Consider the following 27,256-nt stretch of genomic DNA (forward strand, 5'->3'; position numbering starts at 1 on the left):
ATATCTATTTTCTGTCCTTTTTTTTTTCTCTTCTTCCAATGATAGCTAATTACCCTTTCTCAATCACCCTGGTGGAATGCGCTCATCCATCTCACACAGTTTTTTTAAAAAGCAGGATGGGAGGGCCGGGGATTTAGCTCAGCGGTTCGGTGGCCTGCCTTGCGAGCGAGCGCAAGGACCCGAGTTCAATCCCTGGTACCCAAAAAAAAAGCAGGGTAGGGAAGTGGGCGGGGCTTACTGTCAGTACCCAGGAAGAGCCTGGCTCATCCCGGAGGGGAGAGTGAGCAGCAGTGGAGATTAGGTCTCTGTCACTGGCTGTCCTTCCCTGTGACAGGCAGTGCAGCCTAAGACATAAAAGGCAGGAGGTGGGGTGAGTAGAAAGTTGATTCCTCCATGGCAGGGAACTCCACGCTCTGGTGCCCTTCATGCTCTGACCCACGTGGTCCAGATCCTTCCCTGGCAAAACCCGCCGTCCGAGCTGCTCTCAAACTGTTCATAACTATTCAGGTCTTTGCTCAGAAATGGTGCAAATACCACCAGCTAGGGACGGAGACGAAAGCACAGAAGAGGAGCATTCCCCGCGGTACCAGAACAGCAGAGATGCCAGGTGGGGTTGGCCTGCAGGGTTCACTCAACCGAAGCCAGTTCAAAGGTTCAAGAAGGGCTACAGTGGGCAGCCCTGTGACTTAGAAAGTAATGAGACTGATGAGACACAAACCTACATAGCAACTCCACCGGAAGCACCCTAGCAATGAAGGGGCGTAAGTAAGAAAATGTACAGAACACCTTTTGCATGCACCTAGCTACATGTTGACCATGTCTGACATCACTAAAACTCCCAGTGTGCTTGTAGGAAGTGTTACAGTGTTGCAACCTAACAGGACTGTCATCGTGACCACTCCTAGTGTTTACTGGTGAGTCACACTGTTCCCCACACTTTAGGAGCCTACTTTTAGTTCACATTCACAACCCCAAGAGAAGGGTGTGATTATTGTCTCCGTTTGGCCAATGAGGAAGTTGAGGCACAGGTGACCCAGGAGTTCATGCTAGGTCCTCATCCTGGCTCTAGACTCCCTGTTTTAGAAATAAGCATTACAGCAGGGGTGTAGGGCAGTGGCTCAGGCTGTGGACTGACGGGGGCTCTAATGGTCGATCTGTGACCTTTATACTTCCTCTACAGAATCACGGCATTGTACGCCTTGATGAGCCACTGTGTACAGTCTATTTAAACCCCTTGACTTTGTAGGTAGAGCAGAAACTTTGGAGCAAAACAAGGCCCCGTGCAAGGTCATACATGAACCGTCTGTTGTCCTGCTGTGCACAGGGCCATTGTCACCTCTGGCTCCCTGTCTGCAGGATGATTAATAGAGACCATCCTATGCCCTCAGCGGCAGGGCTCTGCCCTGGAGAGGTGATTGAGGGTCCCGGACCGAGCCAGGAGGACTTGACCATCACTGCAATTACCTGGGTCTCCCCCAAATCCTCCCATGCCCAAACTCCAAGAGCTGCCCCTAGGTGGGTGCACCCTCATACTGACATTCACTCCCAAAGTGCCATGGTGTGGCCCCACTGCATGAAAACTGTTGGAGGAGAACAGGGTGGAGCACGGCTCAGACAGCTACTCATAAATCCCTTGGCCATTTGCTCTAATAACTGAGATAAAGAACCTTACTCTTTCCCTCTCTGGCTTCCTTCTCAGATGGAGACAATGCTTGTCCCCAACTCCTGCTCTTGTGAGCACAAAATGAAATAACGACTCCTAATAGGCTGAGAACACAATTCTGTCCAGTAATCGTTAGGGATGGGTATAATCACGATTCCACAGAAATACAATAACCTTGCGTATTAGCCGGCTGGGTGGACAGTAGTTTCCAGGGCCAGTGTGCTTGTGTCAGAGGCCCTGGTTTTCTGACGGCCAATTCCACACAGTAACTGTGTCCTGCCAATTGCTCCTCCAGTCAGGACCTAATAAACAGGCCTTCAACTTGGGGGTGAAGCTTAACTCCTTCTCTCACCTACCCATTTTGAAGCTATAGGAACACAAAGGGCAACCAGGGTAAATCACTTTTCAAGGCCAAACACCTAACGAGTTGCAGAAGTGGGGTTTGAACCCAGGCAGCCTGACTCAGGAGTCCAGGTGCATAACCACTGCACCACACTACCTCCAGAGTCCACAAGTGACTTTGCTTCAGGACATAGCCACCAGTGACATCACTCCAGTGAGGCCCGTATCCCAGCCATGCCTACCACATTCACTGCCTGCATCCCATCAAACAGATTCTTCTTGGATTTCATTATTTTGTTTTTCTTTTTTGGGGAGGAGGAAAAAAAAATCAATCCTGAATGAAACCAAGTTAACTTGCAAATGAGATGGAATCGTCCACAACCAAAAGCACATAATTAGCGAATGTTAATCTCTGGGTGGTTCTCCCCTCCCCACACCAAAAATACACTAACATTTGCAAAAGAGAATTCATCTTTACCTAAAACTATAATTAAGCGGCTGCTGGCGGTTACCTTGGTGACATTTTTAAAAAATCCTCCACTACAGCTCCCCACTCTGGATAATACAAACTTGGCAGCCAAATAAGTCAACAGGTTGCCTGGGAAACTGTTTCCTTGACAACCATGCAGAGGAGGGGGACCAAAGAGTTGGGGAAATGTCAGAGCAATGATGTTACATTAAAGAAGAAAAAGCCCCTTTGGCGCGGCTGAGCAGCTCCCAACTTGTACTGAGTCACCAAGTAGGGCACAAAAATGCCTTTTTGTACATGAAGAAGGCCACTGGGGGAATGTCCACACCCAAGCTTCTCTCTAGCAAGGAGGATTTTTTTGTGGAGCGCACAGAGCCCTGCAGACTGAGGCTGCATTGGGCCCATTCATTCCCACTCCCCCAGTGTGCAAAGTCCCTTCTGTTTGCCAATGTTCTCCACACAGTCTGCCTCGGAACAACAAATAAAATGCAGTAGCACTTTTGGGTGTTTTCCAGTCTGGGATCTTGCTGTTTGCTCCCTGCTGTTCCCCAGTCTAGCTGGGCCAGCTCTGGCTTGGGCCAAAGGGGACAGGTCGTGTTCTCTGTAGGGAGAAATCTGAAAGTTCAAGCAGCTCGTGGTTGGGATTTAGCCATGTGTCCTGGACACCAGAAGAGAGCATGTCCTTGTCCCTAAGGAAGAGGAGGAGGATGACTCCAGAGAAAAACAGATTTCTTGAGACTGGGGACCTCCCAGCAGGAGCCTGGCCCTGGCTGGTGACCCCCAAGTGGAGGCTTGTGTCCCTGGTTGTGAGTGATGATGAGGACCTGCTGTGATCTCCTGAGTGACCAGGGTAAGTGTGTGCCCTGCTCTGTGCCTCAGTTTCCTCATTGGTTTGGAAGGGGATGGACACAGGCCTCGTCTGACCAACAGTGGCCAGGTAAGAAGTGGCAGACCTAGCAACCATGTAGGCAGAAGACCACAAGGCCTGGCGGGGCCTTCAGAGCTACAACAGCCCCAAACCTTCCTCCACCCCAATAGGGCAGGTGCATGGAGGGCCAAGATGAGTAAGACCGGCTTGGGATGTGGGTTTGGAGAATACGAAGAAATGTTCATTGTTCCACAGCTAATCATGTGGACAGAACCAGACTTGGCAGGTACAATTTTCAGCACTGCATCTCTCAAACTCCTTCTCAAAAGTTCCTTGAGAAGGTCCCGAGTCTGAATTCTGCAGAGCAAAGAGGCGAGGAAAGAAGGTTGATCCAGAGGATTCCAGACTGGAAATTCCAAACCTGTTTCCCTTCTACGAAACTGTCCCTGCTTGCCGGCCCTGCCACAGCCACTGCCTTGTAACTTGTTCAAACATGCTTTAAGTCAGACCATTCTCAGATCATGAAGGACGACGCAGCGGCAGAATGCAATCCTCCCAGAGCCGACAGTGACTTCAGGAGGGCCCTCTGTGCATAGGCCCTGGACAGCACCAGTGATCTGACCCCCTCGGTGTGCACAGCACAGACCACAGCAGCAGCAGCAGCGGAGAAACTTGCATCTACGTTGCACTTTTGCAAAAGGCCTCTACTTGCTCTTTACAACAAAGTCTGTGTGGCAGCTGTTCGCTTTACAGATGAGAAATTCGAGGCACCAGGAAGGAGAGGGCCACCGGCGTCCCCTAACCAATTTAATGCCAGACAAGAAGCAGGGCCTCGCCTCAGGGTCCTGGTCTGCTTGCGCCTGTCCTGCTCTGTGCCTGTTTCTCCTGCCTTCCTACTTCTCCTCTTCCTGCTGTTTTCCGTCTATTTTTTTCCTGCCCAAGGATTCCGATGGTTCTCAACTTGGGGGCGATACCCCAACGGGACATGTGGTCATGTCCGAAGGCAATTCTGGGGTCATACTGGGGGGGTACCCCTGCTGGTGGAGCAGGCTAGAGGCCTCAGGACAGCCCTGCACAACAAAGAAAGATCTGGCCACAAATGTCGACAGTGTGGAGCGGGGGACATCTGTCATCACAGGAGGACGCAGCATGCGGACAGCACCACACCTGGAGCTGGACCTGCCACGTGGTAGACCACGATTGTTACTGTCTGTGGCCCTGCTCACGGTGCTGCTGCCTCTGTGAGCTCACAACACAGAAAGAAGAAGTGTTTTGAGCGCTGGCAGGCCTCTGTGCTGAGACTGCTTAATTTAACAGGAATCTGTTGACTTCCTTCTACAGGAAAAGGCCCTGGAGCCCACAGACAGTGACACCTCTTCTGCTGAGGACAACGGCCTTTCAGTCTGGGTGCGTAACCCAGGACCTAGCGCCCAAGGGTGCTGGGAAGAGGGTCCCGGGAGGCTGCTCCCCCCGCTCTCTGTGTAACCGCGGGATGGCTAGGCTGCTGCAATCCCCCCTTCCCATGCCCACAGCGTTTAAGGGGAGGAGAAGAAAAAAGCCAGAAAAGGCATCCGGGAAAGGCAAATACACCCACACCCACAAGGCACTGCTTACACATGAAAGAATCACAGGCCTCAAAAACAGCGAAAAAGAAAAACGATTTTGCTCAACTCCCTTTTCCCCTTTGCACCCACCGCACTGAACAGAGAAGGGCCTGGGAGGAAGGGGAGGAATGCGATTCGCATATTTATCGGCCCTGTGGAAGGTGAGGCTCCTGGGGGGGGTCTGCTCCACCTCTACGACGGGGCGCTAAAAATACCCCCGCCACTTGTCATTTACAGATTCCAAGGGCTGTTCCCACAATACTCCGATCAGACTTCAGTTGATACAGAGTTTCTCCCCGGTGATTAAACACAGCCTGATTTTTAAGTACCAAGCAGCTGCCTTTGGTTTTGCCTAGAGACAGCATTCTTTAAATTCGGGTTTGATTGGCGCACCAGGGGGTCCCAGTCGCGGCCCCTGCATCCCAGCTTTGACCCTCCGATGACATTGTCGACTGACTGCAGGAGGGGGCAGCGAAGGCAGGGAGGCGGGGCAATGGGGGATCAACAACCACTTTAATAAGAGGCCCCAAACCGAGAAGGGGAGATGGAACCAACAGTCTAACACAGAGCGGTCTATGGTCCTGAAGATGATTACGTACGTATGTTAGTCGGCCAGCTGGACATCAGCAGCTCCCAGAAACGAGGGGGGAGTCCAAATTAGCATGTTTTGCCAGTTATAGTTAATTAAGAAAGAAAGACCTGTGCGTAACACATTTATAATCATTTGTTAGTCTCGGACCGCAAAATACAGGCCTCCATTTCGTAGAAGGCACATAGTACTCTCGGGTGTCGCAGCCTACAGCCTGATGCTTTCAGGAAAGGAAAGCTGTTTCAACGCCCTCTCTCCTTGGGCTGGGACCTGGTTTAAATTAAGAAATTATTTTTCAGAAACACCTTTCATAAGTTTCTTCCAGGATGAAGGTCCATAGGGAGCACCAACCATCTAAAAGGGACATGAAGACGCGCTGCAAGTCAAGTCCCTTCTAAGGAAAATGTCAGTAAATGTCATAATTACGCTAGCTCCCTGGACCCCAGCAGTGACCCTTGTGTGGGTAAAAAGACCCCTGGACTCTCTCAGATGCCCTCTTAGCATTGCCACTTTTCCCTTCGAGGCGAAAACCCTGTCTGTACCTATATCACGATAAATCCCACCTATAGAATGCGTAGAAATAGCCACCCCTGCATGCTGACTGAACTCTTTCATCCAGTGCAGAAGAGGACGGAGGAGGTTGATGGGCTGGTTCCTCCTGGCTTCCCAGTGACAATATCCACCCCTCCAGGAGGGAGCGCCATACAATCACACCAAGCTCCTGGCTGGGTTTTCTCTGCAAGCTGCGGTACATAGGAGCCTGACCTGGAGTCCAGGGGCCAGTGGGCCGAACCGAGGGTGGTCTCGGCGGAAGCCAGGGCTGTGTCCAGTGAGCTCAAGAGGGGTCCTGTGTCTCTGAGTTAATTTGGGAAGAAAAGAGAGCACCTGGGTTTCCTTTGAGGGTGACAGAAATGTTCTAAAATTAGACAGTGGTGGTGGTGAAAATTCAGCGAGAATAATTCACTGTAAAAGGTGAATTTGGGGCTGGGGAATTTACCTAGCAAGCACGAGGCCCTGAACTGTTTAAAAGGACAGTTTAAAAAAATAAAACACTTTTTTTTTTTTTTAAGCTAATGGTGAATTTTCTGATGTAAACTAAATTTCAGGCCGGCTTCCATTTAAAAAAGAAAATAGGGCCAGGGATTTAGCTCAGTGGTTCTGGTGCCTGCCTCGCAAGTGCAAGGTCCTGAGTTTGATCCCCAGTACCAAAAATAAAAAGAAAAGAAAACAGATGAAATCATAAAGTTACTCTAGATCATTTTTTTTCCTTTTAAGAGGGGGTGTGATTTAGACAAAATGACTCTGAATTCAAATCCTGCCTCTCTTTCCTTGTGGGTATGGGAGTCTAGACACAAACTTAACCTCTCTGAATCTCAGTTGTCCCAGCCATGGAAAGGGGGTACTGAAAGTATCCTCTGCCCATTGGGCTGCCCAGAGGACCCAGGTTCTGTTTATATGGAGTGGACACCAGGAAGTGCTCACCACAGAAGAAAATGAATGAAACGAATTATTTGTAAGAGGCTGGAAAAGCTCACCTCACAGGTGCCTAAGTGACAGGACTCAGTGACCCTGTTTGGAGAGTGTCCCAGACCTTGGCCAGGTCAGGTGGCACAGAGCTGTCACACAGAGAACTGTAGCTGGCATTTTATTGAGTACTTGCTACAGGCGAAGTCTCTCCTCTATGCAGTATCTCACTGAGTGCTGCGATCTAGTTCCTACCACGTTCCTGCTTGGCCACCGAGGAACAAACCAAGAAGCTGAGTGGCTTACACAGCGTTCCAGAGAGCAAAGCTGATTCCTATCCAGGCAGCCTGAAACTGAGCGGGGCCAGGCCTGACACCTACCAGCTCAAGCAAGCATGTTGTTACACATCCAGGAATTCTGATTAGTGTCCGAGAATTTTACAAGCAGGTTATTAAAACCACCGGGGCAAGCATGGGAGAAATCAACGCTTAGACAGAGAAATCTGCAGCTGTTCCCAGCAGGGCACACTTTCCCTTCCTCATACCACTGATTCCCGCATGGGGAGAGTCCGCCTGGGTCCTCCTTCCTACAAAATGATAAGAAATCCTTACTTTCTTCGTTCTTGAGGGTTTACGATATGCTTTTAAAGCCATCAAAGTCGAACAGAACTGTGAGGTTAAACTCATTATTTGCACCGATGATGATGAAAGTAGCCCCTGGGGGTGATGAACCCCAGGGTCCACATGAACTCCAGAGCTTCTGAGGCCCCTTTGCCTTCAAAGCAGCAGCCCCGAGAGTGTGTGGGAGGGAGGGAGGGGGGGTCTATTTAAAGATCCCGGCATCTCCATGGCAATGGGCAGCAGCTGCCCCATGGACTCTAGGGAGGGGACCCCTCATTCCACAGACTGAGTCCCCAGATCTGACAGCCCCCTGGAGAGTAGGCAAATGATTTTCACAGTTTCCCCAGGGAGACGTCTGGAGGCGGAGAGTGCGTGGGTGTTGATCTCTAAGCAAGTGAAACTTCCAAATAGTGTCTGACAGTCCCAGGCTCTGCACAGGAGGCAAATTAGAAAGGTTTCATGAATGAGTGAGTGAGTGAAGGAATGCACGGCTGGAAGAAGCCCATCCGCACTCAGAGGTTCGTGGACTGCAAACCGAGCTGTAGGGCAGGAGGAGGCGGATAGAAAACAGTTGCAGAGGCCTCTCGAAAACTGACAGTAGAACTACCATGTGATCCGGCAATCCCACAACTGGGTCTACACTGCAGGAGAAGTGGTCAGTAGGTGGGAGAGACATTGCCCTCCCGCGTCTAAGGCAGCACTGCTTACTGTGGCCGAGAAATGGAAACAGCCAGGGCCCCTCCAGGATGAAAGCAGAAAGAGAACGTGGTACATGTAGCAACAGTGGTGCGCTAGGCTGCCGCAGAAGAATAGATCTTGTCGTCTGCGACATCTTCGGTGACCCTGAAGGGCATTTTGTTAAGTGAAATGAACCAGACGGGAGGAGACAAATACCACAGGTTCTCACGCACGCAGGGGAGCGAACTGAGCTGATCTCACAGAAGTCGAGAATAGAACAGTGGTCACCAGAGGCTGGGAAGGAGGAACATGGGCGGAGAGAGAAGAGGGTGGTTATGAGGTACAAGAACAGTTAGCTAGGAGGAAGAAGTTCTAGTGTTCCATAGCACAGGGGGTGACTACGGTTCACGATTTTATTGTTTCAAAATAGCTAGAAATAAAGGATTTCAAATACTCCCCACACAGAGAAATGATAGATGTTGGAGGTGGCCATGTGCTCGTTACCCCGATTTGATCATAACACGTCGCATGCAGTATTGAAATGTCATGCTGTACCACATAATACGTACAACTATACATCAATTCAATATTTAAACAAAAATCAGGTTGCTGTGTGGCCAATTAAGTTCATGAATGGCCCCAGTGAAGGGCCTCCCTGCACCGCGGCTCTCTTATTCCTCTCTGCCTGGTTCTGGGCCAGGAATGTGACTCATACCAGCCAGGGGGATTGCTGCAGTTTGGATGCTGCAGTCCCCAGAGGCTCATATTCCAAAGTCTTCAACCCCAGGCTGGCCCTGCTGGGAGGCAGTAGATCATCTAGAATGTGGGAGAATCCTTCAGTCATTGGGAGCAAGCCCTCAAAGGGGACTGTGAGGCCTCTTGTGAGGCCTCTATTTTTTCTTTCTTTCTTTCTTTCTTTTTTTTTTGCAGCCTGACTCAAAGGGGAACCATGATGTGCTTTCCTTGACAGAGGCCCAAAGTGATGGGTCTGCCTGATCTTGAACTGCAACCTCCAAAGCCATAAGCTACATAAACCTTTTCTCTTTATAAGCCTGTTATCTCAAGTATTTTGTTATAGTAACAAAAAGCTGACAAATACAGGGCTATAGTAGCTCAAGCAGAGCTTGAAAAGCCATCGTGCATGTTGCTCTCTCTGGGCCATGGCTGCCACAATGAGAATAAATCCCACCATGAAGAATGTGGAGACAAGGAAGGAGAGCTGAATCACCTTGGCAGGGGCCTGCCTAGACCACCAGCCCCCAAGTAACCAACCAGGTGACCGGACACATGAATGGGACTGGCGGTGATTAGTGAAACTGCCTAGCTTACCCACAAACTCTAGAGAAATGACTTTAAAAAAAGGTTTTTCAAAATATTCTTAAATATTGGTTTCTTAAAAATAAATTTAATTGTACAAATTTAAGGTTTGCAACACAATGTTATGAAATACATGGAGACAATAAATGGCTTAAAGGACAATTTGAAACAGCGAAGTCTGGGGCTGCTCGTCATGCAGCAGTAGCTACCTGATACAAACTGCCTGCTTCGCAGGTGTCCACAGAGCTCAGAGGCACGTGTTCATTTCTCCTCTCAGAAGGTCCATCTCAGGGAGACTCTGATGAAGCGCTTCAGTGTGGCTCCTTCTTACCAGAATACTCAGGTAGATCACTCTGCATGGAGAATGAAAAACTCTGTCCACAGTGAAGCGGACAAAGACGTGACTGAACATGCCAGCCCCCTTGGGGAGTATGGTCCCCCCAGGTGAGAAAGACAGTAAGGAGAATGTGAAGGAACAAAGGGCTTCGTTTCCATTCCTACTTTGAAAGATAAGCTTTGGCCTGAATCGCTCCTGGCTGCCCCGCCCCTATCCCAGATGGCCTGTGCCAGACACAGGACCTCCTGTGGCCCGGAGCCATTGTGAAGAAGGTGTCTGGGCCTTGCTCTTCTTGCGGGATTTCTTTTCCTGGTGTGACCTAAAGTCCCAAAATGCCCAGAAGAAGCCCTGCTGCGGGCTGGCAGAATCCAAAGTAGGATCTTTTTTTTTTTGGAGGTGCTGGGGATCGAACACAGGCCCTCGCACTTGCAAGGCAGGCAGCCGAACCACTGAGCCAAATCCCCCGCCCCCAAACTAGGATCTTTAGGCTGTGGCAAAATGAAGTGGACTACAGCCTCCCTACTCAAACACAGTTGAGGTCATGGGGATTCTCTGGGCACTGGCTGCAAACGCTGAACCCCAGCCCCGTCCCTGACAGGCAGCAAAACCCGCACCTAAAGCGCCAGGCGGCTGCTGTCACTGCGCATGCATACACGAAAGCTGCACCCTAGCTCTGCGACCAGGTCCAGAGTAGCAGGGCACCGTGATTCTCCGGGTTACGGGGCCACCCTCAGCCACCGCAGATCACGTGTGCACATCCAGGCTGCTCGGAGTCCCTCAGTGCCGAGCCCACTCTGGAGCCTTGGATTCTTGGGCGCTCTCTGCACTTTGCAAGGGCCACAGAGACCCAGAGGTTCGCTCCTGAGAAGCCTGCGTCCAATGCCAACATTAAATGTTTCTGTCGCTCTTCCCTGATCCCAACAGGAAAGCTCTGGGCTGAAAAGACAAAAGCTTTATTGGAAGTAATCTCCATGGAAATCATGAATGCAGTTTATTAACACAGGAAAAAAATCCTAAGGATATTTTAAACTTTTAAAATATCTTTGCAGGCTAATGGCAATGAAAACTAAGCATTTTTAAAAGCAAAAAGGGCCTGTAGCAGGAGTTAAATTCAAACCAAAATGCTCTCTGAATTTTAACAATCCTATTTTAAGCTCTTATTAAACCTTGGAAATCCTGTTAATTTAAATTATTGGCCATACAACGACACCTTCCCTGAAATAATTCACACCTTCAATCATCTCAGGGAATATTTTTTCCAAAAAAATTAATTTTATATATATATATACCTAGATATGTGTATACATATGCACATTATTTATGTCCTGCTTCTGCTGGTGCATGATTTTTCTGCAACTCTGAACTTTGGAATGACGACAATGAAAAACAGACCTAGTCCATGTTTCCAAGTGATTTTTTTTTTTTTTTTGGCTTCTGTTCACAATAACCTTTTTCAAAAAAAGACGAGTGAGGCTGAAGGTAACTAATTATTTAGCTGCCAGGACTGAAAAGACAGGCTGTACAGTGGCAGAGATAAGACACTGCTTAGAATGCTGTAGGTGACATGCAAATGCATTCTGATTTTTTTTCCAACTCCCTTTAGAAGAGAAAAAAACCTCATCTGAAAAAGGAGCTTCAAGGAGGTTAACAGAGGAGGAAATGGTGGGGGACCCTGTCTCCCTGCTGTCTCTGGCTGCAAGGATGAGCTGCTCTCAAGCAGCAGCCCGCTAACTTCAGAACAGGGCAATGTGGGCTGGACTTGGAAATTGTCACCAGAGGGATCCGCCACATCAGCTGGTGTCTGGGTCATGTCCATCCCTTACTTGCTGTGGATCACCAAGCGACCTTTTTACAGTCTCAGTCTCAGGAGTGGGAGGTGTTGACCTCACCTCTGACCCCAAAGGGAAGAACACTTGTGAGAAGAGCCTGTCTGAGAAAGCCAAACTCAGTGGAGGGCACTGCTGAGTGAGGAAAACTAACAAGGTAAGTCCTGGATCCAGCCATACCTGAAACCTCCACACTTCCAAAATCTAAGAATTAATAAATTCTCCTCCTTTTGTTTTGTTTTGCACTCACCCTGTTTTCACTTTGGTTTCTGCTGCTTGCAACCAAACAGAACTACCTTCTTTATTCTATTCATAATCCCTCGGGGGTCACAGCAAATTCCTTTGCCCCTCCTCAAAAATTACCTCAAGTGCTCTTCCAGTCCTGCAACAAGGCCCCATGCACCTGAGTGTGCAGTGTCATATGCTTTTATAAATGTTCATATCCTTAGTAAAGATCCCAAGGGACTGAGAGTCTGCATCCTCCATCAGAGCCTGTATGAGAACACACGAGATGAAATTTTAAGCCCAAAGAGGCAACATACGTCTGTAGGTGGCTTGGGAAACAGTCTTCTGGCTGACGGGGGGAAAAATCCACCAACAAAACCAAAATCCTAATATTAGATTTCATGTGCTACCAAGTAAACTTTTTCTCTTATAGAACAAATTGTTTCTATAGAAACGAATGCTTTTCTAGCGGCCCAATCCCTATTAGGGTTTCTATGGGAACAGATGGAGGAAATTAGGGAAGTGTAAAACAAGGCAAATGACTGCTCAGGGTCTTCCCTCACCCCTCACCCCAGACCCACAGAGGGCAAATGCCTCTCCTCCTGAAGACCCTAGTGCTGGGATGACACAGTCCTACCCTGGCCGCCGCTTGTCACCCGAGCGAGGCTTTCCTCAGAGCACTGGAGCCTAATTCAGAGTGGCAGGGGTTCCTCTGAGTCACCTTCGGGGGTCTCCCTGGGCTGGGGCGCAGGAGTGCAGGATCCCGTGGTGGCGAGCTGTGTGTGCAGATCCTAAGGATAATGCTACAGACTCTGTCGTGTGGAGAGAAACCTTTCATCCTGAGAAAGCTGAGTGCACATATTTCAGGAAGGCTTTACTGAGCGCTAAACCACGAGGGCTGCCCAGCTCGCAGGGTGCCAGTGAGGGACACGCTAGTAAAGGTTCTCCTCTTTCTCCTGAAGAGTGGGGGAGACAGCCAGACGTGGACGCTGTCCCTTCACTATTGTTCTGTTTCTGGAATCTTCTGCCTCTGAGTAGAGAATGACATCTGTCTGATAAAGGGACAGAATTCCCCACCAGCTCTCCCCAAGGACACGGCCCCAAGGGGGGTGGACAGACAGGAAGCGGTCACGGCCTGGGGCAGCCATTGCTTGCTTACAGCTGATGAACACCTCCGTCTATAACACAGGGTGACAAGATGTGTGCAGCATGGAGCCGGCAGCCCCACTTTACAACAGTCCCCCAAGTCTCCAGGGGCCGGATGATCTTGCAAATGAGGGGAACTGCATGTTCAGGAGGCAGCTGAGGCTGTGGAGTCCGTGGCAACAGCAGACAGCAGCAGGCTGCACTGGAGACCTTCCGCTTTGCAGCCCCACACCTGCCTCCGCTGTGCACCTGGGCTCGCACCTTCTCCAGTCTCGGGGTAAAACAATCCCCTAAGGGGCTGGAGCCCTCTCTGTGTGGGTGGTGGGGGAGCACTGCGGATCCACACACAGGAGAAGGCTCACCTTTCCTATACTTCCAAGGGGATCCAAGCCCCATCGTCCCCTCCTGGGGAAGCAGGAGCCTCCGCACCAGTTCCTCCCTTCTACTCCGAACCTGCAGGCAGCAAGTCCCCCGCATATAGCCAAGGAATCCTTTTAAAGCAAGAGTCAAGTCATGCTCCTCTGCTTCCCAAACCCTCCCATGGCTCCCAGGTCCTTCAGAATAAAAGCTGGAGGTCTAACAGTGACCTACAAGGCCCTGAGTAATCTGCCCCCACCCTGTCACCTGCCACTGGCCACACTGCTCCCTCACTGTCCTTCAGGCACGTACTTGCCGCAGGGCTTTTGCACCTCCTGCTCTCTAGATGCTCACATGGCTGGCTCTGAGGCCATCCAGGGCTTTGCTCCTTGGGATCACATCCTTGTGACTCCCTCCTTTGGCCACTCAATGTTAACTGCCAGCACCCACTCCCAGGACTTAGCCCTTCTGAAGGAAAGCAGGAAGTGGCGCCCAGAGGAGCACCAAGCACAGAGCAGGCTCTCAACACACCTGTGCTAGGGACGCAGCAATACAGCAAGCTGGGGGTGGGGAGGGACACATCGCAAACCCCAGGCTCCAGGCACAGGTGTTCATAACTCTGGCCACAGCCCATCTTGCATGGGAGCCCACCACTGGGCAGGCACAAGGTGCAGGAGACAGGAGGTCCTGGTGACCATGCTGGATCCAAACTTTATGTGGAAAGGCAAAGCATGTAGACAAAACATGACACTTCCTGCCCCCCTTTGCGGCTAAGCTTTGTGACCAACTTCAGTATTGCGCAGGAATTCTCAGATGATCCTTAAAGAGAGGGGCTCAAGCTGCTAAATGGGCTCATTTTGTCCTTTGCCCTTTCTTCTTTTCTGATGTGCGGAATACAGGCACATGGCTAAGGCTCCAGCAGCTATTTTGGGCCATGAGGCAAACTTAAAGGAAGGCAGTGGTAGAAGACAGAAGCCCCACAGCCAGAAGCTCGCCCAGACACCAGCGGCTTGGTGGTGCAGACCCCAGCCAGAAGCCCACCTGGAAAACAGTTGTGCAGGCCCATAGGCCCCAGCTAGAGGCCCACACAAATACCATCCGTCAGTGTGTGCACCCCAGCCAGAATCCTGCCCAGACGACAGCCCTGTGTGGAGATCCAGGAGGCCATTCTGAGCCCAGGAATTGATGCGGTGGTGAACAGCAGAGAGGCGGCCTCTCTGAAGCTTATTCAGAATGGAAGCCCACTGGAAGAGCAGAAAGTCGCTCTAATAAAGGTGCAGCAGACTGCACGGCTTGACACGAGAAGACACCTAAACAAGTCTGAGAACCAGACTTCCAGATCACCAAAGGCAACCCCAAAGGGCAGTGAGATGAAACCATCTGAAACTCAGATGATCTCCCTGAACTGGCAATGAAAGAGGATCTGGGAAAAAATTAAATCAGAATTAATTTCTCAGATAACAATAGAGATTGTGTCCATAGTGAAGGACATGATTAACAACTCTAGAGCAGGCACAGATTAAAAAAAAATGAGGAGCTGAAGCACGTGATGGAATCCCAGCATAGGAAACCAATGGAATCCACAAAACAGATGCAAACAGATATCCAGGAGATGAAAAGCTCCAATGAACGTTCATGCAGCAGAACGAGCCAATGTGAGGGCAGAATATCAGATACAGAAGACAGGGTTACAATTAGTAACCAGGAAAAGCGAGATTTCTTAAAAACAGGAAGGGACCTCGAGAACTCAATCCCGCAGCTGCTAGATGACACAAAGAAGAATAACATAAGACTGATTGGAGTCAAAGAAGAAACAGGAAGGAGGGCAAAAGACATAAAAAATATTATTCACAGAAGTAATGGCAGAAAACTTCCCAAGCAGGGGAAGAGAATTTGACATACAGATACGTGAGGCATATAGTACTCCAACCAGCTGTGATTAAAAAAAAAACAATCTACACCTAGCATGTACTAGTCAAGATTCCAGAAACCCAACAGAAGAACAAAATACTACAAGCAGTTAGAGAAAAGAAACACATCACATACAAAAGAAAGACCATCAGAATCACAGCATATTTCTCAACATAAACCCTCAAGTCGAGAAAAGCCTGAGTGAAGTATTTCAAGTTCAAAAAGAAAACAACCTCTAACTCAGATTGATGTACCTTACAAAACTATTTTTCAAAATCAGTGGAGAAATAAGACACTTTCATGACAAGGAACAGCTGAGGGACTTCATGAACATCAAACTAGCACTACAAAAAAATTTGAACAATATCCTAGGAAAAGACACTGAGGGGCACAACCCCACAAAGCCCCGTATAGTGAATCCATCAGGCAAGAAAAGAAATTAAATGCAAAGGGGGAGAATCCAGCAACAGGAAAAGGTCAAGACAAGAATAAGTCAACACATATCTGTTATAACCATAAATATCTCAATCGCCTCAATTTACTAATTAAAAGAAATAGACTGGCAGGATGGGTCCAAAGCAAGATCCAACAATATGTTGCATGCAAGAAACACGCTTAATTCAAAAAGAAACTCACAGAGTGAAAGTTAAAGGGTGGAAAACAATATTCCATGTGATAGGAACTTGAAAAAAGCAGGAATAGCTATCTTGTTTGCAGATAAAATGGATTTCAAACCAACACTAATTAAGAGAGACAAAGAAGGCCACTACATCCTTAAAAAGGGAACAACCCAAGAGGAAGAGATGACAATCGTAAATATATATGCTCCAAATACTAGCACACCCAACTATACAAAACAAATATGAACAGACATGAAAAATCAAGCATTAGTACAATAGTGGTGGGAGACCTTAATATCTCAAATACATAGATCAATTAGACAAACAAATCAACAATGAAATATGAGAACTCAACCAAACTCTTGAACAAATGGACTTAACAGATGTTTACAGAGTGTTCCACCCCACAAAGTCAGAATACACATTCTTTTCAGCTGCACACAGGTTGGTCTCCAAAATAGACCACACGCTTGCTCATAGAACATGTTTAAGTAAATGCAAAGGAATTGAAGTTGTCCTGTGTATATTATCAGATCATAGTGTGATGAAATTAGAGATCAACTGTGAAAGAAACCACCGACATTTTATAAGCACATGGAAATTGAATAACACACTCCTGAATAGCCAATGGGTCACAGATATACTGAATAGTTTCTCTGGTATGAGAAACTGAAAGTGTAAATAAGGATCAAAATGCATAACAGATAATTTGAAACGGGAAGAAAAGGTCCAGAGGGGAAGGGGAAGGGGTAGGGGAAGGAAAGAAGGAACGGAATAAATATGAGAAAAGGGAAAAACAGAAACAAAGTCTTCGTAAATAGGGAGGGGTAGAGGGCAGGGGAATGGGGGAAAAAAATAAGAACCAAGATCCGTCATGTAAAGGTACAAATTCCCAATGATGAATGTCAGCATATCGTATGCCTAAAATGTACTAATAAACTTAATGAAAAAAAAGAAAGGAATCAGCCAATAATAAATGCTGGTAGGGTTGAAAAGAAAGAAAGAAAGAAAATAGAAGCCCCAGATCCTTGAAGATCTGGAATTTGCAACCAGTGTCAGACAGGCTACTTCTGGACCTTTTTACAGGATAGAAAGCACATTTCCATTTGATACACAACAAGGCTGTGTTATGACTTCCGTAGGCCTTGGGCTTTTTTGCCTTCGTGAACGCCTTCCTCCATGTGAGAAAAATATTTAAAATTACATTTTTATGGCTATATTAGTATAAAGGCTAAAATATTCCTCGCTGGATTTATTATGTATTGGCTGTTACTGTATTCATCACTTGCCTTCAGATTTTAAAAGAAACAAAAAATGTTTCCACTTTTGTGAGCCTTTATAGCATCACAGGCCCTGGCCCTTTCTCTCCTGCATGTTTTGAAGAAGCCCAGAGGCCTGCAGAGATCTCCTGGACTGAACCCCAACACAGCCTGCTCAGGAGGGGCCGTAATCTGTCTGTGTTTAGAAGGAAACCGAGGCCGGAGACACTAAGTAACTGTCTGGACTTGATCTTGGTGTAGCTCAGCCACAAAAAAACGAAATCCTGAACTTCTGATGCCAGAAAGGAGCTATTTTTAGCAGACAGAGGTGGTTCTTGGTCGAGCTTTTCTTCTTGTTATTAATGCAAACTTCCCTGACTGCTAAAGAAAATAGTGCTGATAGATACTGCCAATAGAACAGATAAGCGGCCTCCTGCTAGCTCTTTTATATTTTAATCTACAAGATAAACCCAGCCATGATGAGCCATCTCCGCAGGAGAGGTTTTTAAATCCTCACCTTTTTTAGGGCTGGATTTACTTATCCAACCCCACAAAGAAAATAATTCCACTCAGCCTGACAAACTCCACCACGAAAAGTAAATTATTCTTCCGGACATGACCCTAAAAATAGCAGGGCCCAGGTCTGCTCAGAGATACCAGAAGCAATAAGACTGAGTATGTTAGTTTTAAGAGCATAAATGTGTTTTGGAACACGGAGATTCTGCCTTCTCGGGGAGAGGAAAAAAATGGATTTTCCAGATCGCAACGATAAATCATGAGAGAAACAACTTCAGAGCCAAAACGGGGCCATCCCCGAGGGTGCAGAGCTACGTCCATGTTGCAGGCCTCCAAGTCTCTCCCCACCTCGGCACTGTGTTTATTTCCTTTCATGTCCTCTTGCCACAAATTAAAAGACGGGAAATGTTGGTAAAACAGACTGGAGAGTTGCTTCTGCCCCGCGGACCCTCTGCCTCGCAGGCAGCTGTTCAAGCGCTTGGTTCCTGAACACAGCTGCAGATCCTGCCTCCTCCCTGGCTGCCTCCTCTCCAAGCCAGGATCAGAGTCAACGACTTAGGTGGCAGACGACGCTGTCTGTGTAGTCGTTCATCCATCCGGCATTCATTAGGTGCCTTCTGGAGGCTCCATACCATGTTGGACACCAAAGACCCCCTAAAAGACGGTGCCTGGAAGCATGCAGCGCCATCACCCAGGTGAAGGCCAAGAACATAGGAATTCAAGTGTGCGGTATTTCCCCAGACAACGGGTAAGAATGAGGATGCTGAAGTCAGGCGCCCCAGGTTCAAATCCTGCCTTCACCACTTCCTAGCAGAAATAGTTAGGCAAGCAAATGAATCTAAGCCTCGGTTTCCTCATCTGTTAAATGGGTACAATAAGAGTGCCTTTCTCTCAGAGTTGATGGGGAGAAGAAATATGAGGAAAAGAAATAAGAGAGGCCATTAGCACACAGCTAATGTTCTCTTGATGTTTCCTGAAGGCTACATGCAAACGTGTGGAGGGGCAAGTGGGAAGAGTGTCTTCACTTTGGGGGACCCGTGGGTGCAGGAATGTTCCGCTTCTTCGTCCCGGCCTCGGTTACATGGCTATGTTCACTGAAAAGTGTGACTTTTTAAAATTGTGATCTCATTAAATACAAAGTTCACGTACAGCCACAGCAGGACACCCGGCATTCGACTGGAATTGTTGGGATCTCAGCTATGTAAGTCCCCTCGGGGCCCTCCTTGCGGTCCCTGCTCCTTGCAAAGCCGCCTGCTGTGAGAGGGAGGTGTGCGGGGCACCGTGTGGGGACAAAATGACACCACCTGCATGGAGACCTCTGCCAACCCTCAGGCAGAGCCCCGGTCTTGCGCTGCTCAAAGGCCCAGGGTTCAAGACCCGCCTGAACCAGCCCCTAAGAGCTGCACCATACCATGTCCCTAACTGGGGACCATAAAGGTGCAGATGCAGCCTGGGGCCTCTGCCGAAGCCCTACACGGGCCAGATTCCAGGGGCCCTGCGTCACACCCTGCTCCCACACTGTACCCAGCAGGCCACCTGGGATCGTGTGGAGCCTCAGCTGCCCATCTGCATAAGGGCCCCGCTCATGCAGTGCAAGGAGAACTCCAGAGGGTGCCTGAGCCGTGCCACGCCTGTCCACTGAACCGGACTTGGCAGAAGACAGCTCCTCAGGAGCAAGGAAGGCCGGTGCTCGGAGGTAACTTTGCTGTTTTCCTGGGTTCCTGGCAGAAATGTCTGGAAGCAGGGACGTGACCTTTAAATCAACAGCCGGGGGAGGGTTGCTGCTCCTGGGTGCACAGGGCCAGGTCAGGGCCCTGGACTGCTGGGCTGCAGGAACCGCAGATATAATTAAAAGGCGGTTCATTTGTAGTAATTATGCACCGGTTGGTTAGTTCTTTCAAGACGCTAAACAGCTTCCCGGGAGGCTGCAGTAATTGACTCTGTCAACAGCTGAGCGTCCCTCGGACACCTACTGACTCATTTTATCACCACACTGGCTTCCCTGATTGTTAACAGACAGGTCTAGGGGCTGCGCCAAGGTAGAGATTCTGCTTGTGAGGAGGAGAAAGGAAGGGCAGGGAAAGGCAGATGGAAGAGGCACTGCCTGCTGCCTCCCAGAGCAGGGAGGGAGGAGAGGCGAGGCAGCCCCCGGGCGAGGTGACGCTTGGGCTGCACACCTGCCGTCCTCACTCACCGGCTGTGCGGCCTTGATCCAGTCCCTGCTGTAGCCTTAACTGTTCATCTGCAAAACAGGGACAAATACACTCACTTCGCATGGTTTGTTGCAAGGATTCAAAATAACACAATGGGCTGGGTGTGGTGGTGCACACCTGTCATCCCCACACTGTGAGAGGCTGAGACAGGAGGATTGCAAATTCCAGCACAGCCTGGCCAACTGCGTGACTTCACTAGACTACCTCAAAATAAAAATTTAAAGGGTGGGGGAGTTGTGAGGGCGGCTGACTGTGCAGCTCCAGGTAGAGGCCCTGAGATCCAGCTCCAGTACTGGAAAAAATAACAATATGGACAATGCCAGCACTGCGAGTGTGTTTGATGAACGCTAGCCATTCCACTGTGGGGGATCATGGACTGAGCAGTGATTGCTCATACAGAATAAGAGAACCAGTATAGACTCCGCGTGCTGCCTTGAGATTACTGTGTGGTCTCGGGCCTGGCTCTTAATCTTTCTGTGCATTGCTGTCTTTCTTTGAAATTGGGATAGCAGTACCTTCCTGGAAGGGCTGCGTATGGATTGGGTGAGATGGTGCCTGACCTATGACAGATCCTGACGCTGTGGTAAAACATGCACCTCTGCCGCCTGCAAGTCTGGCTCTCCCCAAAGCCTGTTCCCCGCACCCAGGCAGCGGCATTTTATGTGGGTCTCACAGGTGTTAAAGCAGTTCCCCCCAGGGAGCCCCGCTCTCCCCTGAAGCTTTAAGAAATGCCGCGCTCCCTGGCTCTGTCCCGACTCCGCCAACCCTCAGTCCAGCTGTGCGCCTTGGTCTGTGGGTGTGAGGGAGAACAGAAGAAGGAAAGATGGGTGAAAGGGGGCAGAGAAACTGCAGCCTTGAGATTCAGTCCACGGGCCTTTGCTCCCTCCACCTGTTTCCCCTCCAGGCTCCTCAGCCCTAAGGTCCTAAGAGTCTTAAAGACACCGTAAGTCCATAAACCTGGCCTGTGTTTCTCTTCCAATACTACAAGTCCATCACTTCCTAAGACAGGTCCAGGCATCCTTTTCTACTGCAGCAAATAGAAGCGGTCCTCGCTGAGCGTACTGCCCACTGCCAGCCAAGGAAATGTAAGGGGAAGTCTGTGAGGGTCTTCTAGGACAGATGAAAGGAAGACAAAGGTTTTCTGTTTTCCTTCTTGTCTTTCCTTCATGGGTTAGAACCCCAGGCAGACGTGATGGCTGGAGCTATAGCCGCCATTCTGTGCCTATGAAGTGACCACCCTAAGGAAGAAAACCCCACCCACTGAGGGAGATATTGCTGAAAGACAGAACTATTCTGGGTCCACGGTGCACCACTCAAGCCCCAGATCACTCTATCCTCTGGTTCTTGTCTGGTTGGTTTTTCTGCATGTTTTATAGGGCTGGGGATCAAACCCACCATCTGTCCTTCTCATTAGGAAAGGAATAACGACCTGAAAATTCCAGGTTCTTTTGCATGGGTTTCCTTCTTCTTACAGACATCATCTTGGTCTTTCTTTGCTTATCCATATCCACACGTCTGTGTCTCCACCTCCATCTCCAAATTCAAATGCCAGACCCATGAGAAGGAAGTTTTGTCTTTTGCGCTTGCTGCTGTGTTCCTAGTGCTGGAACAGTGCCTGGCATGGAGGGGACAGACACTCCGTGACTGACTCTGTGCACCTGTGCCTGGCGACCCATTTCCTGCCACGTCCACCTGAATGCCAGTGCCCTGGGCACACCAACTCACACGGGCAGGACAGTCACTGCCCCTGGCCGAGGGCGCTCCACCTGCTCGGGCAAAGCTTTTGCACACTCGATCTTGCCAAATCCTCACAACAGCCTTAGTGCAGCTTTTAGAGAGGGCAGAGTATCTGGTCCAAGTTTTAAAAGAGGAAATGGCCCGATCAAGATGGTGGGCCAAGACCACCTGACCACTGGGCCACACTGTCCCAGCACTGGCGGCTCCTGAGGGGACTCAGATCAAGAGGACGAGGCCTGGTGAGAATGAATGTGCAGGGCACCATGCAGCTCAGCCATCCAGCAATCCTCGGGCGCGACTGAGCTCTGCAGAGGAGGGGCGGAGGGAGATTCAGCGGACCCACCGCAAGCCCCGCTCTGTGCTGACAGAGGACAAAGGCGAGAGGAGTCAAGGTCCTGCTCACAAGGAGGCGAAGCAGGCAGACGCGAGCGCTGAGGGGTGAAAGCTGGGTCTCCGTCCGGTGGTTCCGTCTGTTTAACCAGCCAGGCACAAAGCTCGAGTGAAACAAACAGCATCTCAAGTATTTAAAACACCGAACTGGTGAACTGATACGTGGCACACAGCAGAGAAAGCTCATCACAGCCTGGGTGGCATCCGAACAAGATCTAGTTCATCAGCCAACATTTCCAAACACAGTAGATTCATGGCTTGCAATCAGATAAACAGACCAAGGTTTGCAAAGCTGGAAAATGTGAAGTGCTCTGCAAAAAACCAGCCTCGCACTGAGCTGCTGACCTCGGAAATACTCGGAAATACTTCAATAAGCAAAGAGGGGGCACAGGGCATTGTGGCGTCGCAGGGTGAGAGTTAAGTAGAGGATTCCTGAGGCCGTGGGCAAAGCCAGAGTCAGGGCAGAGGGGGACGCAGAAGAGCCAGCCTCTCTGTCTTCCTACCAGTTTTTGGTTGATGTTTTTCAAAACACACATCTACTCCCGGGCCCCATTGGTTCCTTCTGGGCGGCCTCACAGTGCCCGGGAAATAAATGAAGAGGCTGCACTCCCACTTCCCACTGTTTCAATTTACTCCTCCAGGGGAAGCACATCAAAGGAGAAAGACATTCACACTGACTGGCTAGGCTGGTAGCACTTTGCCAAACTGGATTCCTCCCTGCTGCTCGGCTGGGTTTGTTTCCTCTCTTGGTTTTACCTCCCCTGGCCACAGTGTAATGACTAGGAAGACCCTGGAGCCAGGTTTCATTGGATAAATTACTCCCGGTGCCAGCCCGGCCTTCTAACTCCCTTTCTGTTGCAGGCACCCTTTCTAGCTGAGCGAAGTCTCTCCTGGGGACAGAGGGAGGGAAGACACCCAACACTGCTGATTATCTACCTAATGTACATACTAAGTATGTAGTAGCCACGCTAATGTACATACTCATTAAAAATCATAATAACCACAGCATTCCTCCTGACAGGCAGGGAAACTGAGGCTCGGACGAGTGAGCCCTCTACTGAGGAGACAAGCTCCAGATTGCTTGCTCTTTTCTCAGACACCGGACTGTGTCTTTGGACCCTGACCTGAAGGTTAATCCTCCAAAAGCCATCCTGGGATGAACAGAGCATAGATAGGAATCTTCTATTAGGAATTTAATGCTGACAAGAGAAATAACACAGCTAGCGACTAGGTAAATGAACACAATGCCAGAGAAAAATGACAACATCAGCACTTTGGTATTTAAGAGTGCCATGGTATCAAAAAGTGTACTAAATTAAGAAAATTCTTTTAAAAATCACCAAAACTAATCGTTCAATATATTTAGAGTCTATACATGTATAATTATTACAAAATATATCAAGTGCAAAAATAAATAGAAAATATGAGCCATATACGTTTATATGAATTAGCACCAGATAAAACCAATAAAGCATTGCAAAAGAACAAATTCAACCATAAAAATATAAAATTTCAAATAACTCAGATTTGTTTAAAATAAAACATTTCTTTATTCTTCAAATGCGATCCCTATGAATAAAACTGTATGTAAATATCACAGATGAGTTTCAAGTATTTTGTTTCTGTCTGTCAGTGTAGCTGTTTAATTTTCATATGCACACACTAGAGGAATAGAAAGGAGCATTATTAGTTGACCCTAATATTTTCCTCTGACACTGCCACATTCAAATAACCTGGGGATCGGTTGGGACGACTTGTTTCTCACAGAAACTAATATTGATGGGTAGGCACCTGGAGTTTTAGTCTGAAGGAACTGCTACCAGTCCAGCATTAAACTCTTGCATTTCAGGCCATGCAAATTTGCTTGTCAGGGGCTATTGCCACGATACCTGTGTCAGATTCAGACCACCAGGCTCAGGTCCACTTACAGGGAATTTTCGTTAGGATTGTGTTTGCAGCACAAGCATTGCTTCACCACATATGATTTCCTTTCTCTTTCAGATAATAAAGGTGGGAAAGATGTTTTCCAAACAAGCGATCTTTTGTTCAACTTGAAGTACTATGAAATTTTCATGAACCACCTCAAGATGTAAATGACTCAGCTTTCAGACTTCTTAAAAATACCACAATAACAGTATTGCATTTTTTTTTAAAGACCAGTATTTTTATGCTTAAAAATAGCATAGCATACCGGAATGCCAAAAGATGAAATAAAATAAAGTGAGAGAAAAATTTACTGCAATCATTAGACCAGTTGCTAGGAAACCTGTGAACAGGCCTAAAGCTAGGGTACAGATAGGTAAAAGGGCATTTTTTCTAGCAAAATAAGGAATGCCAGAATTAATTTTAGCGACTGTCAGAAATAGAAAATGTAAGATGATCAGATTATAGTTAATTGTATTTAGGAGTTTCTGTTTCTTTAGAACATGCTCTTAATGTATCCTCCACTGAGAAAGTATGCAAACACTAATCACTAGAAATGATTAGGCGTGGTGCTTTCTATTCTTCTAAGTACTATGTTTATTTTCACGTAGCACATTAATATTTTCATTTTCCATGGTTAAATAAAGGCTATGCTGATGGGACTCGTCTCTGCAGGAAAGACGTCACAGGTGAGAAGACGGCAACCGGAAGTGCAGGCGGGAGAAGTTCCTGCCTGTACATCCTGACCAATAAATATAACAAGTAAAAGAGGAGCTAGTTCTTGACAGAGAGGGGACCTCGGAAGGTGTTTTTGAAAGATTAATTCAGTCCTGTTCATGGCTCAGTAGGGTCCATCGCTCTGTTCCTCCACCAACCCCAAATCACACTCTATAATCTCAAAGGAGCTGGGAACCCAGCAAAAGCAGGCACAGGAGGGGCACTGAGGAGGACGAACGGCAGGAGAGCAGCCTCTCTCAGTCTGAGGTCAGGCACAGCACTGCACCTGCCGCTGAGCCTCTGTGCAGTCCTTCCGCCTGTGCAGTCGTGAGTTCAGAGCAGCCTCAGCCACTGGCAAAGGAGAATAGGCCCAAGTGGAAGCGACCCAAGAGGACGGAACCCAAGCTCTGTAGTCAACCTTTGCCCAAATCTCTGTCTCGCCCTTGAACCTTGTAGGGTAAGTTCCAAGCTTCCTACCAAAGGGGGAAACCCTGAACTGAGATTTTGGCTGCCACCCAAGGACAGATTTGCAGTTCTAATTCAGTTAAGGAGCTCATTTGCTTTAAAAAAGGGTAATATCAGAATTGAAAGTCCCTATATCATAAGACTCAACATATCTGAGATAGGACAAAATTACTCATCGTATAAAGAAATAACAAATAAAGAAACAAATAAAGAAATAACAAATAAAGAAATAACAAATGCAACCCACTGTCAAGAGCTAATATGACCACTCAGAGATAAAAGGAAAAATATGTTCATGATGATTAAAAAGACAGGAAATTTCTTTCACTTAGGAGTATATCTTCAATATGTATCCATTTTCCTATGAATGAATCTATTCTCTCGCTCTTTATGGCTGAGTAATATTATTCCAAGCGAGAGAATAGATTCATTCATAGGAAAATGGATACATATTGAAGATATACTCCTAAGTGAAATAAATAAGTCACACATGTGTAAATACCAAATAGTTTCCCTGGTGTGAATATTCTGCAACAATGCATAAGATTCTAATAAGATTACTGACATTTAGAAATTAGAAGAAAGGAGCTAAAGGTGTAGGGAAGGTGTGATACGTAGGGGAAGAACAAAAAGGGAAAAGAAAAAAATGTGAGATAATGAAAAGATGAAAATAAAGTGTTTGTAGATGGGGAGGGGAGGAGGGGGTGAAGGGAGGGCAGAGGTAAGGGGAAAAAATGAGAATCAAGACTTGCCATGTAGAGGTACATGATCCCAACAATGAATGTAACTGTACTGTATCCCTAAAATGTACCAATAAACTCAATAAAATTAAAAAAAAAAAGACAGGAAATTTCAGCAAGAAAAGAGAAATACAGAAAGAAGCAAATGGAAATTCTAGAACTGAAAAATACGCTATGTGAAATTTAAAACTCAGTTGAAAATTTTAACTCTAGGATGTAAATGACACAGCAAAGCATTGCTTACATTGGAGATGGGTTAACAGAAATTATTCAAACTGAAGAACAGAGGAAAATATTTCTTAAAAATATAAACAGAGCCACAAAATCTTGCAGAACGATATTAAAAGGCAGTGAGGGATCAAAAAATCTGAAACCAGGAGAACGGTTTGTGACACATCCCCAAGTCATGTGGACACTGGGTTATTAGCCAGGGATCGGCGGGGAAAAAACATTGGGAGATTCATGAAATACTGAGATGAAGAAAACATCAACTCTTGGTATTATTTGAATACAGGCGTGCAAAGAAAAAAATCTCAAAATTGAATCCAGAGTTACGTGGCTTAAAAAATCCCTAATTAGAATGGAGAATTAACACTTGAAAAATAAGCAAACTCAAAAGATGTGAGAAATCAGGAGAATTTACTTGCAGGTAATTCTCTAGCTAATAATATATTGTAGGTAAATAGAGATAGATAGATAGATAGGCAGGTGCTATAGCTCATTGGAAGAATGCAAGGCCCTGAGTACAATCTCAAGGACATGCGTACACACACACACACACACACACACACACACACACACGCGCGCACCAAAGCAGGAGGAAGAAAACGGCTAAAAACTTGTTTGAAAATTAATAAAAGATGCAAATAACGCATAAACATAGGAAAGATGCTCAAGATTGTTCATAAACAAAGTGCAACTTAAAATTACACTGACAGGCAGCTACGGTAGAACACACTATAATCCCAGCACTCAGAGAAGCTGAGACAGGAGGGTCACATGTTTAAGACCAGAGTAGGCAACTTAGTCACTTAGCAAGGCCCTGTTTCAAAATAAAATTTTAAAGTCACAGATTTAGCTCAGTGGCACTGAGCCTGCCTTGCAAGCACAAGGTCCTGAGTTCAAATCCTGGTATAAGAAAAAAAAAAAGACAGAAACTACTACTAACAAGATAAAATTTTAACAAGGGCTGAGGTTGTAGGATGGTGCAAAGGTCCTGGTTCAATCATCTATACCAAAAAAAAAAAAAAAAAAAAAAAA

At 47.6% G+C, this 27,256-nt stretch overlaps 1 long non-coding RNA gene across 3 annotated transcripts in view; it reads right to left on the minus strand.

Annotated features, from left to right (window-relative positions):
* Positions 1–9,690: 9,690 nt before the first annotated feature.
* The window catches only part of LOC104858105, a 25,459-nt gene continuing 7,893 nt past the window's right edge, over positions 9,691–27,256 (minus strand). Inside the window, exons 3-5 of one of the 3 annotated variants that reach the window (XR_002025161.1) lie at positions 12,141–12,269; positions 10,566–10,887; positions 9,691–9,967 (exon numbers count right to left, since the gene is read on the minus strand). This is a non-coding gene — a long non-coding RNA (uncharacterized LOC104858105). Of the gene's footprint in view, positions 10,903–12,140; positions 12,270–27,256 lie in introns of all 3 variants that reach the window. The other 2 variants (XR_779051.1, XR_002025160.1) reach the window with 2 other exon arrangements.

This window comes from Fukomys damarensis, unplaced genomic scaffold (genome assembly GCF_012274545.1).
Source record: "Fukomys damarensis isolate Sample0158 unplaced genomic scaffold, DMR_v1.0_HiC HiC_scaffold_22, whole genome shotgun sequence".
NCBI classification, from domain to species: Eukaryota; Metazoa; Chordata; class Mammalia; order Rodentia; family Bathyergidae; genus Fukomys; species Fukomys damarensis.